Below are 24,657 nucleotides of genomic sequence, written 5' to 3' on the forward strand. Positions count from 1 at the left end.
CTAGGTGGAGATATGACCATTATTTCATTATTTCCATGTTTACACATTCATCAGTAAAGCAGTACAGACAGTGGGTGCCTTGTTATCTTTCATAGAAATTATGGGAAGGATGCCAGATAAGATGACATAGACAGATAGTGATAAAAAAGCTATACTAAGGCAGAAAGATTGCATCTGTACACCAGGGGAGATTACAGGTAAGATGATTTGAGACCTTTGAACTTTCATTCTATAGGCTTGGCCCTGTTGCTACAATAAGCATTTGTAAATATTAACATTTATATATTTTGCCTGAAGATATTTCCTTTTGTCTAAGACTGCCAAAAATTAATCCTGTGAGCAATGAATTCACCAGCTACATACCCCAAATTCCAAATTCAAGAACTAGAAATGTCTGTCACTCAGGTCTATTTGTATAAGATTATAATACATTTAACGCTTCATGGGAAAGGCACCTCAGTGGTTGCAACTTTGCAAAAGTAATCCCCTTTCTTCTCTCTGAAAATTAAGGTAAGAAAACTCATGCCAAATATCTAGAATCAATTGAATTTAGTTGACAGCCTAAGCGAAGTCAAGAAAATCTACATTGAGATGCTGGAGGTGAAAGCAAGTCTGAACAAAACCTGTTTTTCTTATGATGCTGATGTCCCTAAACAAAATACAGTCAAACATACAATCAAAACACTAAGATTTTAGCCAGATATGAAATTTAATCACATAACTGAGAAACCTATTTTCCTCAATAACACAACTTTCAATGCCTTCTTCTATTTTCAGTATCATCCTCTAAGATCCTATGATATAGTTGCCTTTTTGAAACCTATGTTCTAGTCTAGTGATATAATAATCACAGTAACAGAAAAATCACATTTACCCAGGAAGCAAACTCCACTGGCATTTTTTTCACAAAATTCAAATATAATCTTTATGTGCCTTGCGAAGTGCAAAAACAAGACTCTTGCTATTCACGAGTATACTATCAAAAGTTGTATTGACAATATTCAAAATACTCGTTACTTCTATCAATTGCAGCTTTTTTCAATTGACCCATTAGTCAATTTATTCAATTGAAACATTAGTCAAGGATGATGCATAAACTTATAGTCTTGCATTAAATAAACCAGAACATGCCTTAGGTTTATGCATGTCTGTGATGGCAAGGATGAGACTAAAAGCATCTTTTAACTTCCAAGTAACTACAAGTTTTCACTTACAAACCTGGGCTGCCACAAAGAAGAGGGAGTCAAGCTATTCTCTAAAGCAGTGATGGCGCACCTTTTAGAAACTGAGTGCCCAAACTGGAACCCAAAACCCACTTATGCATCATCGGGTGCCGGGTGGGTGTGGCCAATTGGGTGGGCATGGCTGCGGTGGTAACAGCAGACTGGGTGGGACTAAAAAGTTCAATCAATCCCAACTTTGCAAGATCTTTTTTTTTTCCGCGAGAAGTTGAAATTGACTGATTGATTGAATCTTTTTTTTTTTTTTGTACACGGCAGCAGAGGCCTAAATCGAAAAAGTTTTAGAAAACCTAGCTGAAGGCCTTGGACTAGGGCGATGGCATGCGTGCCCACAGAGAGGACTCTGAGTGCCGCCTCTGGCACCCGTGCCATAGGTTCGCCACCACTGCTCTAAAGCAACTGAAGGCAGGACAAGAAGCAATGGATGGAAACTAACCAAAGAGAGAAGCAACTTAGAACTAAGGAGAAATTTCCTGACAGTTAGAACAATTAATCAGTGGAACAACCTGCCTCCAGAAGCTGTGAATGCTCCAACACTGGAAGTTTTTAAGAAGAGACTGGACAGCCATTTGTCTGAAATGGTATAGGATTGGACTAGATGACCTCCAAGATCCTTTCCAAATTATTATTATTATGGATCATCGCACAGTCAGCCAGATGTTCAGACTGGATTTGGCATTTTGTCTACCTATCGAGTTCTTACCCAGGACCTGGGATAGGCAGATGTGGATGTTTGATGGTATTACAGGTATCGTCGCAGGATGGAAGCAGTTCCTAGTAAGGCCGCCGTTTGCAATTGACTAATAGCGAATTTGTCAATGCCAGTGGTGTTCAAGTGGTGCTCCAGTTGTTTTTGGATTGCACCCAAGGCGCCTATGACTATTGGTACTACCCTTGCTTGCTTTTGCCACAGTCTTTCTATTTCTATTTGTAGGTCTTTGTATTTTGTTATCTTCTCCAGTGCTTTCTCGTCTATTCTGCTGTCTCCAGGCACTGCCACGTCCACTATCCAGACTTTTTTGTCTTTCTTATCGACAATTGTTAAGTCTGGGGTGTTTTGTCGCAGGTGCTTGTCTGTTTGAATTCTGAAGTCCGAGAGCAGTTTAATTTTATCATTTTCTATGACTTTCTCTATTTTATGATCCCACCAGTTTTTGCTTACAGGCAAATGATATTTTTTTGCAGATCTTCCAATGCACCATTGTTGCTACTTTGTCATGCCGCTGCTTGTAGTATGTACAATCTTTTTGCTTACTATTATTATCATCATCATCATCATCATCATCATCATCATCATCATCATCATTATTATTATCTTTCTAAGCTAAGAAAATTCTGGAGATTTTTTTTTAAAAAATCTGATGTGTTAATGGCTCCTTCCAAATTTTTGTATTTATATCCTGACCTTTCTCTGATTCCTGGCTGACTTTGATCAACTATTTTCATTTCTATCTGCTTCAGTGAGGATTTCAGTTCTTTCACTACATATTAATAACTGAAACAGAAGAATCTGCTCTTCATTTAAAAACATCTTTTCCCACTTCTAAGCATGTAAGTACAGTATAGAAAATAAACATCTCAACAGGAAATGATGGCCTCGGTTCTTGAAAAATTCCAAAAGGATTAGGGAAAGGATGAACCAACGGTCTCACAACTTGCTTTAGAGAACTTTCCTCATTAAGTTCAGAAGAACATTCATTTGCTCTTTAATTTTATATTTTTATCATATACCACCACAAAAAGCAGTAAGTATAGATAAAAGGTAGAGCCATCTAGTGTTTCTAGGTGGTTGTATGGCTCATAAATTGATTAAATAAATAATTTATGACTTGAACAGACCATGGAGTAATTTTTTTAAAACATAATATGCAAATTATAAAGAGCAGAAGAACCAACTGTCTTTGTCATGTTCTTGGTGCTTTCTAAGCTTGGTGGTTTTCTTGCAGACATTTCATTACATTAGATTAATATCAATCAGGTGATGTTACCTATTTAGTAATAAATTGTCTGCAAGAAAACCACCAAGCTCAAAGAGCAACAAGGACACCACAGCTCAGTCATGAACTACAAATATTCTCTATTACCAACTGACTTTCTCAAAAAGTTGAAAACCACTGTACACTCAATACCTTCTCTTATGTGGAGGGTAACACAAGAAGAAAAATTCAAGACCAGTTTTAGGCCATATCTCTAAAAATATGAACAATATTTCAGATCTTACTATTGAAAGCTAATATTCAGCCAAGAAATGCATTGATTAGAAGACCAGAACTAGTTAGCAGCAATGGGTGAGTTTCATAAATTTGTTTACTCAGCTGTCAAACATTTTCTACAGAGCACCTTTTTTTTTTGTATTCTGGAAAATCTTTTTCCTGAATTTTATCCAACTCCCTAAATCTTCATTACTACTGAACCTAAACCATGCATGTGTCCCTCAAGGCAGACTGTATTCTTTCAAGTTTAATCAATTAAGAAAGATCAGAAAGCTGGCTTTAGAAAAGTTACATGTTTTCAAGAAATACCAAGTTGATGGATTCCTTTCCATAGAGAAAATTTATCTGAGATTCTTCCATGACCAAATAGGAATAAAGCATGGACAGAGAAAATGGGCAATCTCAAGGAACTTCAAATTAGAATTAAAAAAATGTAAAGAAAAGGAATCAACAAAGCAATAAGAAAAGAAAAGTTTGGCCTGTTAAAACTGGAAGAGAAAATTGAAATACAGGGTAGACCTCAACTTACACTCAAAATTAGGGCCAGAATGTTTACCATGAGTCACTGTGCTCATAAGCAGAGTCAGACCCAATTTTATCACCATTTTTCCCAGGTCATTAAGCACCAACTCATTCTTCCAAATGGGTATATTTTTCTGGAAATTGGCAAAAAAGGTCATAAATCATGATCCCATGACCACAGAACATTGTCAGCGCTCATAAATGTGAGCCAGCTGCCAAACACCCTAACTGTGATCACATGAACATGGGCAGAACAGTTGTATGTGTGAGGACTGGTAATAAGTACAAGGACTGGATTTTTTTCAGTAGTGTTGTAAACTTTGGATGTTAGCTAAACAAATGGCCGTAAACTGAGGATTTCCTGTAGCGCATGATCAGACTGTAATGCAACCAAATCTAGATTTTCAACTGTAAAAATTGTTCCAGGTTCAGAGGGAAGAAATAAATATTCATTTGATAGGCGCATAAATGATGTCTTTTTTGAATTACAGTAAAAGAAATGAAGTGGAGGTATATCTTTTCCCAGGAGGAGATATATCTTTTCTGAGACTTCCTTCAAGACAATATTAACTCTACTATGTCCTAGGAGCATTTAAATGAGTACCATATAGGCAGAAACCTGGGTAATAATTAAAGTATCATGATAATCTCTTTCCAGAATTCAGGTAAGACTAACATTATTAATATGAATTTACTCCATGCACTAGATCTAGTCTTAACATTTTAAACGTTGCCAGAAACACAGCCCTACCATAATTCTGACAGCTGCTGCTGAAATGATTTAGACCCACACAATACTCACCTTATCTGGAAAACAATGGAGATGTTTGTGGGAAAATTAATGTAAGATACAGGAATATTAATCCTCAGGCTATTAAGTCCAATATTATGCAACATAATTCATGAGTAGTCAGATTTCATAAGTTTTAATTTAAAAAGCCAGGCATTTACTCCCAATTTAGTATGTTCTGAATAGCAGGAGACATTTCCCATGTTAGAATTAATGTGGTTTTTCTAAAAGAAAAATAGAATAGTTGGAGAAATTCTGGTTGATCTTTATCATCCTTAAATACTTTCAAGATATGACAACATAGAGCACTCCAAAATTTGAATTACAGCTTCCATAATTGTAGTATGAAAAGCTAACATCCAAAGATTGTGAAACTGGCATTTAAGACATCAGAGTGGGACATCACATCACACAATTCAAACACATGGTTAAAATGAATAAGGACGGAAAGGTCCATCTGGATATAGATTCACCAACAACTTGTGGCTTGAATCACAATTCTTTCTTATTCAATGTACTTCTAGGAAAGTCAAATATCCTCTAATTAATGAGCAGAAAGCAAATAAATAATTCATACAACCTACAGTTCCAATGTATTATTCTTGACAGTCTCTTTTTTCACTAGCAGGATACAGCACTATCCAAGGGTACAATAAGCATTTCACGCAATAGCAAGATGCAGACAGGAGTTGTGACATACTTCAGCAAGACAGCTCAATAGCAATGAACATGGATGCAAATCCACCTTATTTAATGATGCAATTCTACTTATATCATTGGGATTTGGATTCAATAAACAATTGGCCCAATTCACTGAACATTTATTGTTTTCTTTAAAATCTAAAATCTAAATTTTACTTCTAAAATCCATGTTTTAGACTATTTAAATCTTCTAAGAGGGAGTCAAAACGTGAACCACAAACATTTCTAGTCCAGAACTGATTCTGTTCAAAACACAATCAATATCCAAATAAATAAATATAACAAGTCCAGAGTAGGATTTTTGTCTACTGAAGCATATCATCTGCTCAGTTCATAGGTGTAACTAAATACCCATTGAATTCTAAATTTATTTTTTGGGGCTTGTATTTGGTTCTACTTTGCTCAGGGCATTTCTATTTACTATAAATGCCAAAATGTTTACACAAATCTGTGCTATAGATTTTTGATTAACAGAGCTTTGTTTAAAGAAACTGAGGAAATAGGGGAGAAGAGAATAAGCACATATGTGCATGTAAAGAAAAAGCAAATAGAGGAAGAGAAATGCAAGGTAATCAGTGGCATATAACAAAAATACAAAATATAATCAAAGCTGAAAAAGTAGCTTCATACCATTTATCACATGGTTATTCATAAAGTATTGACTATAATTCAATGATAGATCATATTCTTTGAATGCAGATTATTGGATTCAATCTATGGCATATCCAGGTATAATTGGAAAAGATACTGTATCTGGCTCAAATCCAGTAAATAACTGCCAAGTGACAGCAAACAATCTTTCTGACTCTGGCCATTCCCAGAATGCGTCCCCAGAATTCACAATCAACAAGGCTTGATGATGGGTGCATGTTTTCACTCTTACATTCGAGACCAATTGCGAACGATCACAATGCTGGATAATATTAAAATCTATACAGATGCAGTTCTTTACCCCAGTTAAGATCTATCAGGGATGACTGAAGAAAGATGGAAACAGGAGCATTGCATTATGGTCACTGCAGATCATATTGACAAGTGCAAAATAGAGAGATGATACGATTCCTATAGAAAACTAATACTGTATAATTCAAAGTAAGGATCAGTAATGAATAAAATCCTAAACAGCTTAGGACCTATCTATCTATGGAAAGAGGAAGAGGAACTAGAGATCAAATTGCCAACATACGCTGAATCATGGAGAAAGCTAGGGAGTTCCAGAAAAACATCTACTTCTGCTTCATTGACTATGCTAAAGCTTTTGATTGTGTGGATCACAACAAACTATGGCAAGTTCTTAAAGAGATGGGAATACCAGACCATCTTATTTGTCTCTTGAGAAACCTATATGCAGGTCAAGAAGCAACAGTGAGAACTGGACACGGAACCACTGATTGGTTCAAAATTGGAAAAGGAGTCCGGCAAGGCTGTATACTGTCGCCCTGCCTATTTAACTTATATGCAGAGCACATCATGAGAAAGGCAGGCTAGATGAATCAAAAGTTGGAATTAAGATTGCCGGGAGAAATATCAACAACCTAAGATATGCAGATGATACCACTCTAATGGCAGAAAGTGAAGAGGAACTAAGGAGCCTCTTGATGCGGGTGAAGAAAGAGAGTGCAAAAGTTGGCTTGAAACTCAACATTAAGAAAACCAAAATCATGGCATCCGGCCCTCTCAATTCCTGGCAAATAGATGGGGAAGAAATGGAGGTAGTGACAGACTTTATTTTTCTGGGCTCAAAGATCACCTCAGATGGGGACTGCAGCCAAGAAATTAAAAGACGCTTGCTCCTGGGGAGGAAAGCTATGGCAAATCTAGACAGCATACTAAAAAGCAGAGACATCACCCTGCCCACAAAAGTGCATATAGTCCAGGCCATGGTTTTCCCAGGTGCAATGTATGGCTGTGAAAGTTGGACCATAAGAAAGGCTGAACGCAAAAGAATTGAGGCCTTTGAACTATGGTGCTGGAGAAGACTTCTGCGAGTCCCCTGGACTGCAAGGCGTTCAAACCGGTCAGTCCTAGAAGAGATCAACCCTGACTGCTCTTTAGAATGCCAGATCCTGAAGTTGAAACTCAAATACTTTGGCCACCTAATGAGAAGGAAGGACTCACTGGAGAAGGGCCTAATGCTGGGAAAGATTGAGGGCAATAGAAGAAAGGGACGACAGAGAATGAGATGGCTGGATGGAGTCACTGAAGCAGTAGGTGTGAACTTAAATGGACTCCAGAAGATGGTAGAGGACAAGAAGACCTGGAGGAACATTGTCCATGGGGTCGCGATGGGACGGACACGACTTCGCAATTAACAACAACAACATCTATGGAAATGTTTCTCAAGCTCGACAATTTTAAGATGTGTGGATTTCAGTTCTCAGAATTCCCCAGTGAGCATTAATTTGCCTTTTCAGAAGATAGCTCGGCTGCCAGAGATTCAACTATCTGCTATGCAGAATTTAAAATATCCTAGAAAGTTAATATAAACAGATTTCTTTAACAAGCTTTTAATCATAATTACAGTAATAGCAAAATTATTTAAAGCATGTTATTGATCTAAATAGCAATTTTATTAATGCAATAGATTTTTTTTACTAATATAAGCCACACAATCATTGTCAAGCAGATAGATATGAGTATAAATTGAATCAGTGAATCAATCAATGAATGAATCAATGAATCAATCAATGAAACAATTTTACAAATTGTGAAGCATTGCATTTGTATGAGGCTATTTGTGTTCATTTGTTAGGGTTTGTTTTAAAAAAATAAAACTATGTATTTGGAAAGAGTGGCTAGTTACATAGGGCTCACATTATTATTATTTTTAATTAAAGTTTATAATCTGTTAAATACATGGCAATAAATGTATTACTACATATTGACACAAAGACAAGCCCAAAGTGTTCCAAGTAATATGTGAAAATGAAACCTGGATTAATGGAAAGATAGAATGAAGAAAAATAAATGCCTTAGAGCAGTGGTTCTTAACCTTTTTAATGCTGCGACCCCCAACCGGTCGTAAGTCGAGGACTACTCAACCGGTCGTAAGTCGAGGACTACTCAACTGCAGCACCGTTTGCAGAATGGGACTTTTGGCGGGCTCAGCAGGGCAGAGACAGCCTGGACAATTCTATTGGCTTTCAAAAGCCAATAGAATAAAAGGGAGTAGCACAGCTAAGGAAAAGGGGGAAAAATGGCGGACTGCGTTGTTTGGTGACCCCCGTGAAATGGTCATTCGACCCCAAATGGGGTCCTGACCCACAGGTTGAGAACCACTGCCTTACAGTAATGATGCTAGAGAAAATTTGTGGAGAATACTTTGGATGACAAGTCATACAAACAATTCAGTACTAGATAGTGTAAAGCAGGGGTCTACAAACTTGGCCCCTTTATGACTTGTGGACTTCAACTCCCAGAATTCTGAAAGTTGAAGTCCACAAATCATAAAAGGGCCAAGTTTGAAGACCCCTGGTATATGGTAAAACCAAACTGCATTGCAATCATATTTAGAAAACCTAAAGGCAATCCAAAAAGAACTACAAAAGATAAAGGTAAAGGTAGAGTTATGTCCAACTCTAGGGGGCGATGCTTATCTGTTTCCTAGCTAAGGGAGCTAGTGTTCAAAGACACTTTCATGATCATGTGGCTAGCATGACTAGTGAATGGAGCACTGTTATGTTCCCACCAAAATGGTATCTATTTATCTACTTGGCATTTTCATGTTTTTGAACTACTAGATGGGCAGGATCTGAGGCAGGAACGGGAGTTCACCCTGTCGCACAGCACTCAGGTCTCGAACCTGTGCTGTCCAGCTGATAAACTCAGCGTCTTTAACCGTTAAGCCATTGCACCCCCTTCAATAATGAAGTTATTTTGGACCTGAAATGCAAAGACACAAAGACAAGAAGCAGCAGATGGAAACTAACCAAAGAACTAAAGAAAAATTTACTGACAGTTAGAACAATTAACCAGTGGAACAACCTGCCTCCAGAAGTTGTGAATGCTCCAACACTGCAAGTTTTTAAGAAGAGACTGGACAGCCATTTGTCTGAAACGGTACAGGGTTTCCTGCCTGAGCAGGGGGTTGGACTAGATGACCTACAAGGTCCCTTCCATTTTTTTATTATTGTTATTGTTGTTATTGTTATTATTATTATTGATGCTGTGTTGAAAAAGTTAAAGGCAATCAAAAAAGGTAGGTAAATACAGGTAGTCCTCAACATATGACCATAAATGAATTACAGTTAAGTCATGGTTAAGACCTGTTAAGCAGGTCACCATGTGATTACTCTCTATTTTATGACCTTACACAAATGTTATGGTTGTTATATAAGTCCATTTTCCCCAATGGACATGTTTTGCTCAGGACTAGAAGTAAATTCTGGAACACCCTCCCCCCCAAAATGCCCAAAATTGCAGACAGATGACCACAGGATACTGCAAATGACTGTAAATGAGAGCCACTGTGCCCAAAATGCGAATACATGACCATGGAGGGGGAAGCGCGGGCATCATCACTTAAAAACAGATTAAGTACTCTAGGGAGGTCCACTGTAACTTTGAACCATTGTTAAGCAACCGGTCATTAAGTGAGGAGTATCTGCATTATCCTTGGTGATATGAACTGGTGATATAAGCTTACAGGAAGTCAAAGGAACAATATTAACAGATAACCCTAACATCCAGTCACAAAGATTAAAAAATGTCCTGCAGTTAGATATTGAGGAGGATTATTTCTGAATTTTGGTAAAAATGAAAACTCCTACTGTGAATTCATTAATATTTAAAATATAGTTTTTCTGGTACTTTTTCTGAAAGATTTTTTTGAGTTTTACTGTTCTTTATATTAATAATAATAATAATAATAATAATAATAATAATAATAATAATAATAATGATGATGATGATGATGATGATGATGATGGTGTTTGAAGGGACCTTGGAGGTCATCTAGTCCAACCCTCTGCTCAGGCAGGAAACCCTATCTATACCTTTTGGGACAAATGGCTGCCCAGTTTCTTCTTAAAAACTTCCAGTGTTGGCGCATTCACCGCTTCTGGAGGCAGGTTGTTCCACTGGTTAATTGTTCTCACTGTCAAGAAGTTTCTCCTTAGTTCTAGGTTGCTTCTCTCTTTGGTTAGTTTCCACCTATTGCTTCTTGTCCTGCCTTCAGGCGCTTTGAAAAATAGCTTGACTCCCTCTTCTTTGTGGCAGCCCCTGAGATATTGGAACATGCTATCATATCCCCCGTCCTTCTCTTCGTTAAACTAAACATACCCAATTCCAGCAGCCCTTCCTTATATGTTTTAGCCTCCAGTCCCCTAATCATCTTTGTTGCTCTTCTCTGTACTCTTTCTAGAGTCTCAACATCTTTTTTACATTGTGGTGACCAAAACTGAAGGCAATATTCCAAGTGTGGCCTTACCAAGGCATTGTAAAGTGGTAAAATTTCTAAATTTCTTTTATGTTGTTGTAATTTTAGTCATGCTAAGCTTTTGGCATAAATTTTAACCTATTTCCTCTTGTAATTGTTGTAATGCTTTTTATCTCATTTCTTAAATAGTTATATTTGAAGAGTATTCAAACCAATTAGGAAATGCTGAGTGCTAAATGAAAAGTTTGTGCTGTTTCACAATAAAAAGTTTTGTACAACTATTTTCTGAATAAACTGGCTCATAACTATGTTGCCCAATGGACAAATACCAGCTGTTCACAAATGTAGTATCTTTCCCAATAAAATATCGTTGGTGAAATAGTCATGAGTGAGAGATTTCTACAATAGCCAAAGTTCACCCATAAAGTATTTCTTTCCAAAATACTTAGATCAGCGGTTCTCAACCTGTGGGTTGGGACCCCATTTGGGGTCGAACAACCATTTCACGGGGGTCGCCAAACAACGCAGTCTGCCATTTTTTCCCCCTTTTCCTTAGCTGTGCTACTCCCTTTTATTCTATTGGCTTTTGAAAGCCAATAGAATAGACTCTCTTGAATAGAGTTTAATTCTATTGGCTTTCAAAAGCCAATAGGAATTGTCCAGGCTGTCTCTGCCCTGCTGAGCCCGCCAAAAGTCCCATTCTGCAAATGGTGCTGTCTGGAAGTTTCCACCCCTCCCTTCTGAGCAACTACTAAAAGTGTAAGTAAAAGAGGGCCAGGGGTGGGAGGCCAGTGGGCGCAGGGAAGGTTGCTGGCACACGTGGGGCCCAGTGGGTGCCTTACCTCCCTTGGGCTGGGCCAGCTGGTGGCCCAGCTGGTGGTCGGCCTGCTCCGTCTCTGCCGCTTGCCAGCTACGCCTCAGCCGGCGCAGCAGGTGGCACCACGCATGCGCAGCGCTCCCGGGCAGGGAAAGTCCTCGACTTACGACCGTTTGGGTAATCCTCGACTTATGATCGTTTGGGTAGTCCTCGACTTACGACCGGTTGGACATTGCGGCATTAAAAAGGTTGAGAACCACTGACTTAGATAGATAATTCAATCAACATTTCTTGATTGAACAGAGATGTCATTTCACTGCAATAAGTAAATAATTACAATAAATTCCCTGGAGGCAATTTCAGAATATATTTAAAATGAAAAAAATACACAGAAGCTTAGGCCTGTGCTATAGACAGAAGAGGAAACAAGCTTTTGAATTATAAAGTACTACATGTTAAGTTCAGGTTGATGCTAAGTCTTTAGATCTTATTTAGGAGTCATAGGTCAAGACTCCCAAATAAGAAAGGAATAAAACTTAAAAGGCTGTTCCAAGTACAAGATGCATTTCATCCATAATAGGAAGCCAACTTAATTTAGTGGTTAAGGATCAGCTTAGAAACCAGGAGAGTTAAGAGTTCTAGTCCCACCTTGGGGATGAAAATCAGCTGAGCTGTTGTGATGAAAACAGTAGGAGGAAGGAGTATTTTTATGTTCACCATGAAGGGGGGGAGAGAGAGAGGGGGGGAGAGAGGGAGGGAGAGAGGGAGAGAGAGGGAGGGAGAGGGAGAGAGGGAGAGAGAGGGAGGGAGAGGGAGAGAGGGAGAGAGAGAGAGGGAGGGAGAGGGAGAGAGGGAGAGAAGGAGAGGGAGGGAGGGAGGGAGGGAGGGAGAGAGGGAGAGAGAGAGGGAGGGAGGGAGAGGGAGAGAGAGGGAGAGAGGGAGGGAGGGAGGGAGAGAGAGAGAGAGAGAGAGAACTACCAGCTCCAGCATGATTGAGCATATAGGTTAACAGTGCTACACAATCTCTTTTTTTATCAATTAACTGGGAAAGAATGATAGGAAAGATGATGCCAAAATCCTGGGAGTTTTGTTGCCAGACTAAAATGCCTCTCTTCCCCCAATATGAAACACTTCAGAAACTTTAATTCAATTAAGTTCAACTGTGTGTAAAAGAAAAGGCAGAAATATACTGTTCCAATAAAGAATATTTCTGGCTCAGGGTTTAACACTGGAATCCTTTGTGCTCCATAAGCTTGGCTGTTTGCTTGCAGACATTTTATTACCCAACCAAGTTAGCATCACTGATGATATTACCTGGCTGGGTAATAAAATGTCTGCAAGCAAACAACCAAACTCAGAGAATACTAAAGATTGCACATGACTTTACTGTGTCACACTATTTACATAATATGCTTCATCTAGTCAGCCTCCAACCCAGCCAAATTTGTTTACAGATAGTTTAAGCATTTCACAATTCAGAGTGTCTCAATATTTTGAATCTGAGACATGTTGAGGTTGAAATGTCTCATTCTGGAGCCCTTCCAAATTCAAAACAGACTTATTCTGAATTCAGAACTCCAGTTTCAAGCCCCGAAGATTCCAGAAAAGTAGTAACAACTCTTTTCAAACTCAGAATAATTGCTACTTAAAATAATATTAGGAGCATCCCACTTCCTCTGGTATGGTATTTAGCATACCATAAGCCAATGTACTAAGAATTGGCAAAATTTCATTACCTCACCAACCTCTTTTCCACAAGCAGACAGCAGAGATATAGTTCAGATAGTTATAGACAAGAGAAAGTATGTTTTAGACCTCAAACTTTTCATAATGCTTCATTATGAAAATGAAAAGCTTCATTTTCCTGCCACTGTGTATATTCACTCCTTAATTGGAGGACTGATTAAGATGGAATTTTGAAAAACATCCCACTGTTAACTGAGCTTAGCAAGGCAGAAGACTAAAAAGGGCAATTTGACATTTATGAAATCAAACAACTCTATCTAGATATGAATACCTCTCCTGCCTTATGGCTGACTGATTTATGGTTTTCACACAAGGTGCTAACCTCATTATTTACAAATAATTGCAAACAATACTGTATGAGCCAGGTTTTAATTTATGCAAAATTATCTGGCACCCATATGTCTCTCTTTACATCAGGGCTGAGTCTGATATGATTTCCAAGTATTTGTTCCAAGCAACCTCGGTGAAGAGAGTCAACTTTGAACAATATCAGGAGTTGATAGCTCAACATCTAGAACTCTAATCTTTGTCACTGCTGGAATAGAATGGAATGGAATGGAATGGAATGGAATAGAATAGAATAGAATAGAATAGAATAGAATAGAATAGAATAGAATAGAATAGAATAGAATAGAATTCTTTATTGGCCAAGTGTGAATGGACAGATAAGAAAAAGATGAAAAGGATAATAATAAAATAGTCATACTACATGGGTAAATATCCTTAAACGAACAGTAAGACAGTACTGTTATAAATAAGTGTTCAGCAGAGTCACTAAATATTGATTATAAAGATATCTAAGGATTAGCAGTTTCTTCTCAATTTCTCCTTTCTGATGTTTAGAGATTTCTTATTTATTGCATGGGACCAGACTCCATTCTGTTAAGAAATTGTTCGATTGCCTCTCATTGCATGACAATGTTAAAGGCATAATCTGTGCTGCCTGCTTTGTTATATTGAAGGCATGTGTTTGAAAAACAGGTGCTAATCAATTTCTATGAAGCTTTATATACTTCATTTAACTTCTTGTCTGCTTACCATTTCTCTTTAACCAGATGATTAAGTGTATTTTCTAAGTTGTTGGTTTTTGGAGTTTAGTCTGCCACTGTAATCTATTAAACACTATTAAATACTGCAATAGGTACTGCATTATAACATTACTCATTTGACAAATCATTTCTGATTGCCAAATCTTAGTACATACTCATTGTCAAAACTCTTCCAGAATAAGCTGTTTTAAAATTATTCTAGCAATTTATAAGCTTACTCTATCAGGAGCCGAATAAGTAATTAAATTGGTTGAAACAGAAATCAGAGCACCAACATAGCTGAAATTACATATGTGAAAGCAGCTGATGGGGCTACGCAGGAAAAAATTGTGAAACAGCTGGGATATGCAAAACACTTTTGGGCATGCCATAATCCAAAATAATGCTGCATGTTTAGAGGCACACACACCATGAAGCAAGGGTAACAAGCAGCCAACTCAAGCCTGGCGCATGTACTCCAGCTGTTCCTTCCTTCAGCCCATGCGCAAGTAGCTACAACAAGAGATTGTAAAACAAATCACTTAATCCTCCATATCAAAGAAAGCAGTTCAGTTACTAATACATGCAAGATTCCCCTTAAATTCATTTTGCTGAATATTAATTACCGGATACTTACTGATCCGAAATAACTGGACATACTTTAAAAAGACACAAAATAGAAAGTCTACATATCCAGTTTTGCATGTATAGGTATAAGCCTCAGCATTTGAAAAGCAGCAGCTGAATATTGTACCTTATGATGCAATGTGTAATACCTGGATCAGAAAAACCCAGCTTAATCTTCGTTTTGCCTAGAGATTTAAGTAATATATACGTATGATCCTATGAGCTGTCTTGAGGAAGGACAGGATAAAAATGCAATTTTAAAAAAATAGGACAAGGTCTCAGAAGAAGAATAGAGTTGTGAATGGATGGTAAGCGATCACTGGATTCAAGTGTCACATTTGCAAGCCACAGGATGCTATATCAAAAAAAAGGAAGGAAAAAAAATTTCCAACATCCTATTGTGGCGTAAAAGATATGTGAATCCAGCCATTTCATCAATGGAGAAGGATTTCCATTTTTAATTCATATTTGAATTTGAATAATATTTTAAGCATATCTATGTTGTTCCTGATCAGTGTACACACTGATTACTGCAAAATAATTTATAAATGCATGTCGCCCAATGGTGCATGGCATCTGATTTCTATAGGTAAAAACTCTGCATTCCCATCCATGTTTTTCTGGAATATTTCCTTTCCCAAGAACAGTAAAATTCCAAGATATTAAGACAGAAGTTCTCATTTTAATTACAAATAGAATCACTGTATATTCAACTTAAATAATCTATAGAATCTCCAGAATGTGTCTTTATTTCTGCATCTCAAAAAAAGAAATAAACTCAATACATTCTGTTTTGCTGCTAAAAGTTTTAGAAAAGATTGTTTTTCCAAAGAAAGTTTAAACACACTGTGAATTTTTTTCTTCCTGTTTAAATATAAACAGAATAGTCAAACACAATTTTTAAATCCATTCCATTTATAAACAGTAATACCTTTTTGTTAAAAACCAAAAGATTTAAGAATAGCTTTTTAGTAAAGCATCTTGATTGCACTATAGTTGTGACAGGAAAGAACAGAAATACTTGGGAGATTTGAGCGAAAAATGACTCTTGTTTGGAAAATATGTTAAGTTACAATTCCATAAAAGTAAACTCACCTTTTTGACATGAAATTTTAAAACAGTGGATTCTGAATTACTAATTCCATCCAGAATACCCTAGCAGGTATTAGAAGCTGGCATAAACTAAAACTATGTTTACAGAACGCTCTTAACCACTAGCCAATCACTTTTCCGTTTCTACACACTGGCTTAACAACCCATGTAGCTTCAGTTCTTGGTTTAGAATCTCATGGAAACTCACAATTCTATGTAAATTGTATAAACCATTATCAAAGTTACTTAAGTGAACTAGCTCTGCCTTACCTTGATCATACCATGATATTTTTTAGAAAAAATAAGATCTGCAGGAAGAAACTTAAGATTATAAATCAGTTGTTTGCTATCATTTCAAAAGCTGGGATCAGTGCATTAAAATGTATGAAGACCATAAAGTCTTTTTACAGTGCTCTAAGCCGTTCCTCTAGCACAAACTGCTTCATTTGCCCATCTCATTTAAATTTGCCAGACCAGAGTCACCAAATTCTGTTCACTGTATCTAACAGTGAGCTTTTAGAAATACAATGATGACTAGACAACCACCAGAAAACCAATAGCTTTATCTAATCCTTCACAGATTTTAGTTCTTTGCATGTTGCTCAGTAAGACATTTAAGAAATCTTACATCTTAGTCACTTACTTATAAGTACATCTTTCCCAATTACAATTAAATGTGTAGTTAAAACTGCATTTCCATCTATACGTGGGCAGCCAAATTAAGTAAACATTTAGCATGAATAAGATTGAAATGCTGATGATTAAAAACAATTAAGATCTTAGGGTAGATAGACTATTCTTAACTATGACATTTGTCACTTTCAGGCACTGCTTTTGGATGTTATTCAGCTTAGCTAGAACACTTTGCTTACAAAATAGTTTTGAACAATTCAGACTTCTACCCAGTCTATACTTAGCACCACAGTAATTGTAGAAGTTCAAACTGAAGTGATTCAAAACAAACAGGATATTAACATGGGGAAGAACGTAGTAACCTGACACCCAGATCTGTTCTACTCACAGCTAAACAACACCAGTACACACACACACATACACAAATCCCTAAGAAATGTTCACCAGTATCCAGCAGCAAAATATGAAACAAATGAAATATTGTGCACTGCAAATATTCTGCATAACTTATAGCAACATGTGTAAAAATATTTAGAAATATTTCCATTCATTTAACTTTACATGTTTCTCCTTTTCAATGAAGTGATCATGGTTTTCCGACCAAGGAGGATGATATAAATGTTCAGACATTAGTTAACATTATAGCTTGAAGATTAAGTCATGTACAATGAATGACATTAACCATGTGGCTTGCTTTTAGAAGATATTTACCAGAGCAGCAAGTTTTAACTGACAGTGTGATTAGTTATGATAAAAGTTATAGCAATTCACACTGTGAGTTTTTCCAATCCCAAACTTCTCATCAGATTCCAGGAAGATAAGGCTTAACATCTGGTGAATTCCCAAGGGGCTGCAGGCTTCTGTATACATGAGAAAAAATGGAAAGGGCTTTCATTGCAACTACTCTCACTGAAAATTACCTTTTAAGAAAGCCCAATAGATAGAGGGGCCCTTTGAAATGTATAAGAGAGCAAGTTTGATGTAGTGGTTAAGGCACAAGGCTAGAAACCAGGAGACTGTGAGTTCTAGTCCTGCCTTAAGGTATAAAGACAGCCCGATGACCTTGGGCCAGTTATTGTCTCTCAGTCCTAGAAAGGAGGCAATGGCAAAGTACTTCTGAAAAAACCTTGCCAAGAAAACTGCAGGGCCTAGTCCACACAGTTACCAGAAGTCAAAAACTGAAGACAAGTGGGCGTATGCACGCATGCACGTGCACACATACATATACAGTGTAAGATTATGCAGGGGTTTAGCCTCATCAGAAGTAAGAGTATACAGTAACTGTCCTCTGCTTTTGAACAATTTAGCAGGCCAATATACTTTAATCCTAGCAGAGTTTTATAGAGAAAGCCAACTAGTTTCCTAACTATTCTCTTCACCTACCAAGGTTGATTTTCTTCTTCCAAAAGGACTTTGGCCTGAAGATCAGACTGCAATTTCTAGCACGACTGCAGATTTTAATTTAACCCAGTGCTTCCCAAACTTGGCTAAATTACCCCCAATTGGGTAAAAATAGTCTTTGGATAACAACCCACAAGGGCACTGTCCAACTACAAGGAGAACATTTAAACAGACTTACATTGGGTAAAAAAGGGCTTCCTGATAAATGGTTTTGTGTAATATGAAGGAAAAGGTTTGGGAAGCTCTGGTTGCAGTTTTATCATTCCTTCATTTCATTCATCATTTGCACTGAAATCGTTGACGATTCTCAGTCATCCAGGTAAAGTTGTCTGGAAACTTCTTTTCCACTTGTGGTTTGCAGGGTTTCATTGCTTTCATCCAAATAGCTTCTTCAGATTACTTGGATCTATTTGCACTATTTGGATCTGTTTCCACTACTTGATGTATTTGCACTGAATGCTATCAGATCCACAAATGTGACCATATGAAGATCTGCAGCAAGAAAACACCAGTTTAGGTAAATACTTCCTAAGTTTTTTGTTTTTCAATATGTTTCTTTTTTCCTTCCTTCTTGAGTTATAAGGACATTTTAAGTGGATGGCTACGCATTTATGTCATTTGCTGCTCTGCTCACTTTTAAGACATGTCTGTCATGCCATAGGTAAATAAGAATATGGAAAGAGTTTGGAGTCTGCATTTATTGAAGAATTTGCTAATATGTGGACCATACATACAAAAATAACATTTGGATAGGCAACTACAGTAATGTATCAAAAACCCCTTTATTGTTGGCTTCCAGATGAAGATAAAACCCTTTTTTCACAGAATTTTTAACGGGCATTTATTCTTGTCACTATTATAGCTAAAAGAAATGAGAATCAGAAAAACATGTTTCTATATTGATCTGACTAATTCTTAGCCATGGAAAAAAACACAAGATAAGATTCACCTTTCAAAAAACACAGCTTCTTAGTTTGTATGTCTTTTATCAAACCAGCCATATTTTTAATTATAACAAAACAGATACCCTGAGTTTTGCCATATTCACTTCACTTCACTGGCTTTATTCCAAACAGGACAATGGTATTGTTGAACTGCAACTCCCAGCAGCCCCAGCCAACATGGTCAGTGATGAAAGAGGCTAAAAGATAGACTTTGGCCTTATTTGGAAGGCATCTCTGGTTGAGATTAAATCTTTTTATGGGACACCAGACTAAAAGTTATACTTCAAGGTTTTATCTCTGAATTTGGGGATTGTACTGTGCTTCTTTTATTTATGTTGTCTGCTATAAGAAATAGCATGGGCCTTAGGAAAGGCAGAATGAAAAACTTGCAAGTATCAGCCAAAGATATTTTACAGGTTATTTAAGGGAGGAAAGGGGATAAAGAGTGTGAATTTGATCCTTTAAAAAGTTTCTACTTACACCAAAAGAAACATTTCTGAAGTCCAACTGCTGTGCAGAACAGGCAAGCTGAAAATGTGTCAGGCTAAAGATTTTCCAACTCTGGTTTGTGCATTCTGCAGAATCAAAAACTATCTGGATTACATTTCTTTAGCAGCTGGCTGCATTTCTAAAACTTAAATCTGAAATATTCTGTACATCTGCCTATGTATACAATTTAAATAAACTGAATTCTAAAAATTTTAATCTATCCATGGCCAAAAATAACTAATGTTAAGTTAACCAAAGATTTGTTTAACATTTAGTATCCTTTTTCCTGAAAGTTAATCTCTTTCTCTTAACACTGCTATGTTCCTGAACATAAAATCAAATATACCCCTGCAGTTGAATAATAGAAAACATTACTATTATTCAAGACAGCCAGCTTGGAAAGCACTTTAAGTTTAAAACCTACCCAGTTGCAACTAACAGCTTACTTTATAAAAACCATAGTGTGCAAAATTTAAAGAGAGCCTCCTTAGATTCAATGACGGCAATCTCAAAGGACGCCTGGAGAAAAGCAAAAATTGAACAGGACTTAGTTTATATTTAAGATAATTGCTGAAATGAGAAAAACCCATTGAAAACATTCCAAAGCAGCAGATAAAAATATAAATAAACAGACTGAAGCATGTTTAACTTTCATCTGGCCTGTGCACAATGATGCAATGAATCATTTTAGGCTTTGGGTTGAATGGTTTTTATGGGGCCTTAGGCAGCAACATGTATTATTTACTTCAAAATGGAGAAAGGAGACAGCCTTGTTACCCTCACCATTTTCCCTCACCTTCTATTGCGCAGAAGGATGGATTTTTACGCTATTCCCCCCCCCCTTTGGACCCACTGATAAGCCTATTAAAAGGAGCTCGCTCCCTATCAAAACAAACAAAACTTGGCATCCCATGTGAGACTCGACACTGCGCTGTCAGCTGGCTTCCAAGAACATGTTGCTGTTACTTGGTTGACAGAAAGCCTGCAGCAAGACACAACAGAGCATTTAATGGAATTACCAGGGCTACAATCTTGAGCCCGGAGCACCTCTTTAGCCCAAAGCTGCTTCTCTGCAAGTGGGCGGATGTGCACTGTCCCCGGAAGCCAGGCAATTCATGCCCTGGAAACCAGCTTCGCTTCCAGCCTAGGAAGCTTTTCAACGGCAACCGGAGGAGATTCCACCACCTGGCAATGCATAATAGCTCACCGTGCCCCCCCCCCCACCAAGGGTGGGCTTCTCAATGGGCTTCGGTAGCCTCAACTCTGAGCGAACCACCTTCCTTCTTTCCCCAACGGTGCCTTACAAAACCGTCTTGACCTTTACCTTTGCCTCCCCTTCCCCCCAACCTCGCCTCTTGCACACAACCTGGCCTCTTCCTTCTCCTAAGGGGGAGAAGGCGAAGGAAAAAAAAGCGCAAGAAAGTCCGTGAGCCGGAAGAGCCACGTTACCTGTGTGCCCCCGGCTGCCAACCGAGCGCGGACGTCCGCCACCTGTCCTGCTCCAGCTCCCCTTGCGTCCCGATCCCAGCTGGCCAAAGACTGCAAGCGCGCGACTTCCCCAACAAAGGAGAAACTTCTGCGAACCGCGCGCGGCGGCGGAGGCTAAGCAGGCAAGGAGCGCGAGCAGCTGGCGGGGGCGGGAGGCGCGTGGGCGCCCAATGGGAAAGTTCGGCTGATGTAGGAGCCGTTGCTGCTGCCGGTGCTGCCGCCGACCTGGCCTGGCTGGAGGAGAAGCTGCTCCGACCGACCGACTGCCGGCAGCAGCAGCCCCGAACTGTCTGACCCCGAGGAGTGACTTCGCGCTGGGACGGAAGGGGAGGGCTGCCGTCTCCGCCGCACCCTTGTCCGCCACACAGCACAGCACAGAGCGCGGAGAGAGCTGGAAACGCTTCCTCCCGGTGGGGGCGGAGACCAGGGGCGCCCGGTCTCCCCCTTCCCGGGTCTGAATCAGGAAGAGAAAGAAAGGCGAGGCTGATCAGCTGCTACTCCGCCAGAGGGTTAATTTTATTGGGCAGCTCCCAGCTCTCGGGAGCGTCGGGAGAGAACAAAGGGTTGTTTTGGAGCATGTCAAGAGCGCTTTCCCAGTTAGTGAAAGTAGCTTTCTAACGCTGGGAGATTTTTTTTTCCCCCTAAGTCTTCTCAGGTAGATTCACCTCCGAAGCCCTTTGTTTAGGAATTACGCCTCAGGAAAAGAGGTCTTAAAAAGGCTTTAAGTTGGCTTGCTTAGCTGCTTTGAAAAAGTTCAGCAGGATCAGAATGGGTTAATATTTCTAAAGCAGGCATCCAGGAAATCCTAGGATTTCTTAATTTCCAGGAGGCTCTTAGGAATCCCAGAACTTGTGATGGCAAAGATGCTGCTGGACTATGACCAAGAAAATCCAGGATTGAATCTATCTCCAACCATGGAGTTACAGGGTGTGATTTGGAACCAGTCTTTCTGCATCATAGGACCAGATTTCTAGAGTGGTAAATCAACACATACATATTGTGATCAATTGTCAATTAAGGATTACCTGTATAATAATGTTCAACTATGAACAATAGCTGAGTTGAACTACTGTAACTCTTAATCTAACTTTTCCCAGTTCCAACTTTGGAAGAATTTAACTCTTATATGTGTTAAATCTGCATTATTTTGTAAAAACTGTTATTTTGTCCCTTGTATCCAAAGAAGTGTATCAATTCTGTACGTACAGTAAGCATATAACTTGGGGGTGGGGTAACTGGGTGGCCAAAAGACATGCTTAACTATATTTCCCAAACATTTATATACCATTCCAATCATATACTCTGGAATCACAATCCTAAATTTGGGCAGCTGAGGACCATATCTGTTACAGGGAATTGAACTAAAGCAATGTTTCTTGTTTTTGTTTAATTGTACTGTGTCTATTTTAGGATCTATCCTAGCATTCATTTGTTCCATATCTAAGAATAGTGGAAAACTGCAGACATGAGTAGACCCTGTCCCAAAAACAGATTTGATAACCTCAGATCCGTGTTGGGTTGTTAAGATTATTGCGCATAGGATAAACTACATATAAAAATTAAATCTAAGCCAACTCTGATCTTTAAGCCATTTGTTTCCTTTTAAACTGCTACATAAGAAGAGATTCAGCTATTGACCCTGCTCATCCTTTCCCAGCAAAGTTGGGCATCGAGGACAGGGTGTTCAGTTGGTAACCCATCCCACTGGCTACATTCATATGGTAATTGAACTTACTTATTGCACTTATCCACTGCCTTTTCTGAGGCCAGGCAGCACACATGGGAGTTACCATTCATTCAACAATCACCCTGGGTTGGGCTGAGAGTCACAGGCCCTATGGACAGGACCTGAATGAAAACATGAGTATAACTCCCTCCTACCAATCTCAACATCTTAACAATGGGCATATTTCAAATCTCTGCACATGTGATTAGTTTATTGGTTTATGGTCTAACTGAATAAATAATGGATAAGTGTGTCACTCAAGTATAACTGGTATTTCTTTTACTAGGCAATTAAAATATCTACCTTACTCCCAGTCTTTGATACCGTTAAAAATATTTTACTTGAGCATTAAATTACCTGAATTTAGCTATTTTTATTATATTAAACTATGCTGAACTTCCTTTGAGGAAGGAATCATTTTAGTTGCATTTAATATAATTATTATATTATCATGATACTGATTTAAAGGAGATGCAAATACTGTGGTAATCATTTGGTCAGAGGTTGATAGAATTCCAAAATAAGATGACATTCTTCAAGTTGAACATTGGGGCTATGTTCAAATGAACACTTTGATATATGCAAGTAGTAAAAAAATTAGGGTATTCCAGACAGGGTTATGCAATTCCATAAAGACTTCCAGGGAAGACAATTCCTTTGATATTAATACATTCATATACAATGTGTGTGTGTGTGTGTGTGTGTGTGTGTGTGTGTGTGTGTGTGTTTGTAATTGTACACACATAACGTATATATTAAGTATCCTCTTTAGGCTTCTCTGGGAGAGGCATTTTGGAAGGAAGGGGTCCTAGATAGATATGTAGATAGATGCCTTCAAGTCAGGGTTGACTGCCTGCACAAGCTCCTGCAGTTCTCAAGATTTCTTAAGTGGTTTGCCATTGCCCACTTCCTAGGGCTGAGAGAACGACTGAGCCAAGGTCAGCCGATTAGGTTTGTGCGTCAGGAAGGAACTCACACAGTTTCTTGGTTTCTAGCAGGATGCCTTAACCACTACATTAAACTGGCTCTTTCTTGTATATTTCTTTAACTGCTTTTCTCCAACTGTTTGTTTGTACTCTGGAGATCTAGAAGAGTGTGCATAATCAAGGCCCATTGTTAAAGCAATTCCATCTTATGGGATGTCAGAGATAGGCTCCTTCGTGACTTCCCCCTCCTCTGGAACAACACCCCCCACACACACACACAAATATACCCAGAGTCCACATGGCTGCCCCTTGTTGACTTTTAAGAAGGTCTTGGAGATTCTTCATCAGGTCTTGAGTCAATTTGAGACCCCACTTTTGAAATGGATGGGTGGTTAGATAGTGTTTGTAGTTGTTGATTCCCAGCATGGGTTGCCAAGATGTTTTGTTTTATTTTGTTTATGGCGATGTGTGCATTGTTGGGAGATTGAAAAAACAGGTTAGGACTAAATCATCATAGGGAAAGTCTGTCAAGCATGTCTAACCTTTTGGCCTAGGCTTCATATGAAGCATGTAATATAGTTAATATATGTATGTATAATAATGTTTAAAGTTTATGATCTTGTGGGGCTGTGTTACTACCCCTCCGGGGCTACATTGTGGTCCATAGGTTGAACACGCCTGATGTATTTGGTTGCTAGAAGTCAAAAATGACTTTATGGCACGTAATTAAAAAGATGGTATGCTACCTAGAATTGCAGTGGCTATTAAGCCGGTTTATAATTGATTAAATATACTAAATAAAATGGTTTTTTGTGGCAAAACCAAATGGAAAGAGGCCTTTGGTCTGCTGCATTCTATTCTACAAAGATGACCCTTCATTTGAGGGCTTGTCTCC

Source organism: Crotalus tigris, unplaced genomic scaffold (genome assembly GCF_016545835.1).
Source record: "Crotalus tigris isolate CLP2741 ecotype Arizona unplaced genomic scaffold, ASM1654583v1 scf7180000017591.2836849, whole genome shotgun sequence".
Classification (NCBI taxonomy): Eukaryota; Metazoa; Chordata; class Lepidosauria; order Squamata; family Viperidae; genus Crotalus; species Crotalus tigris.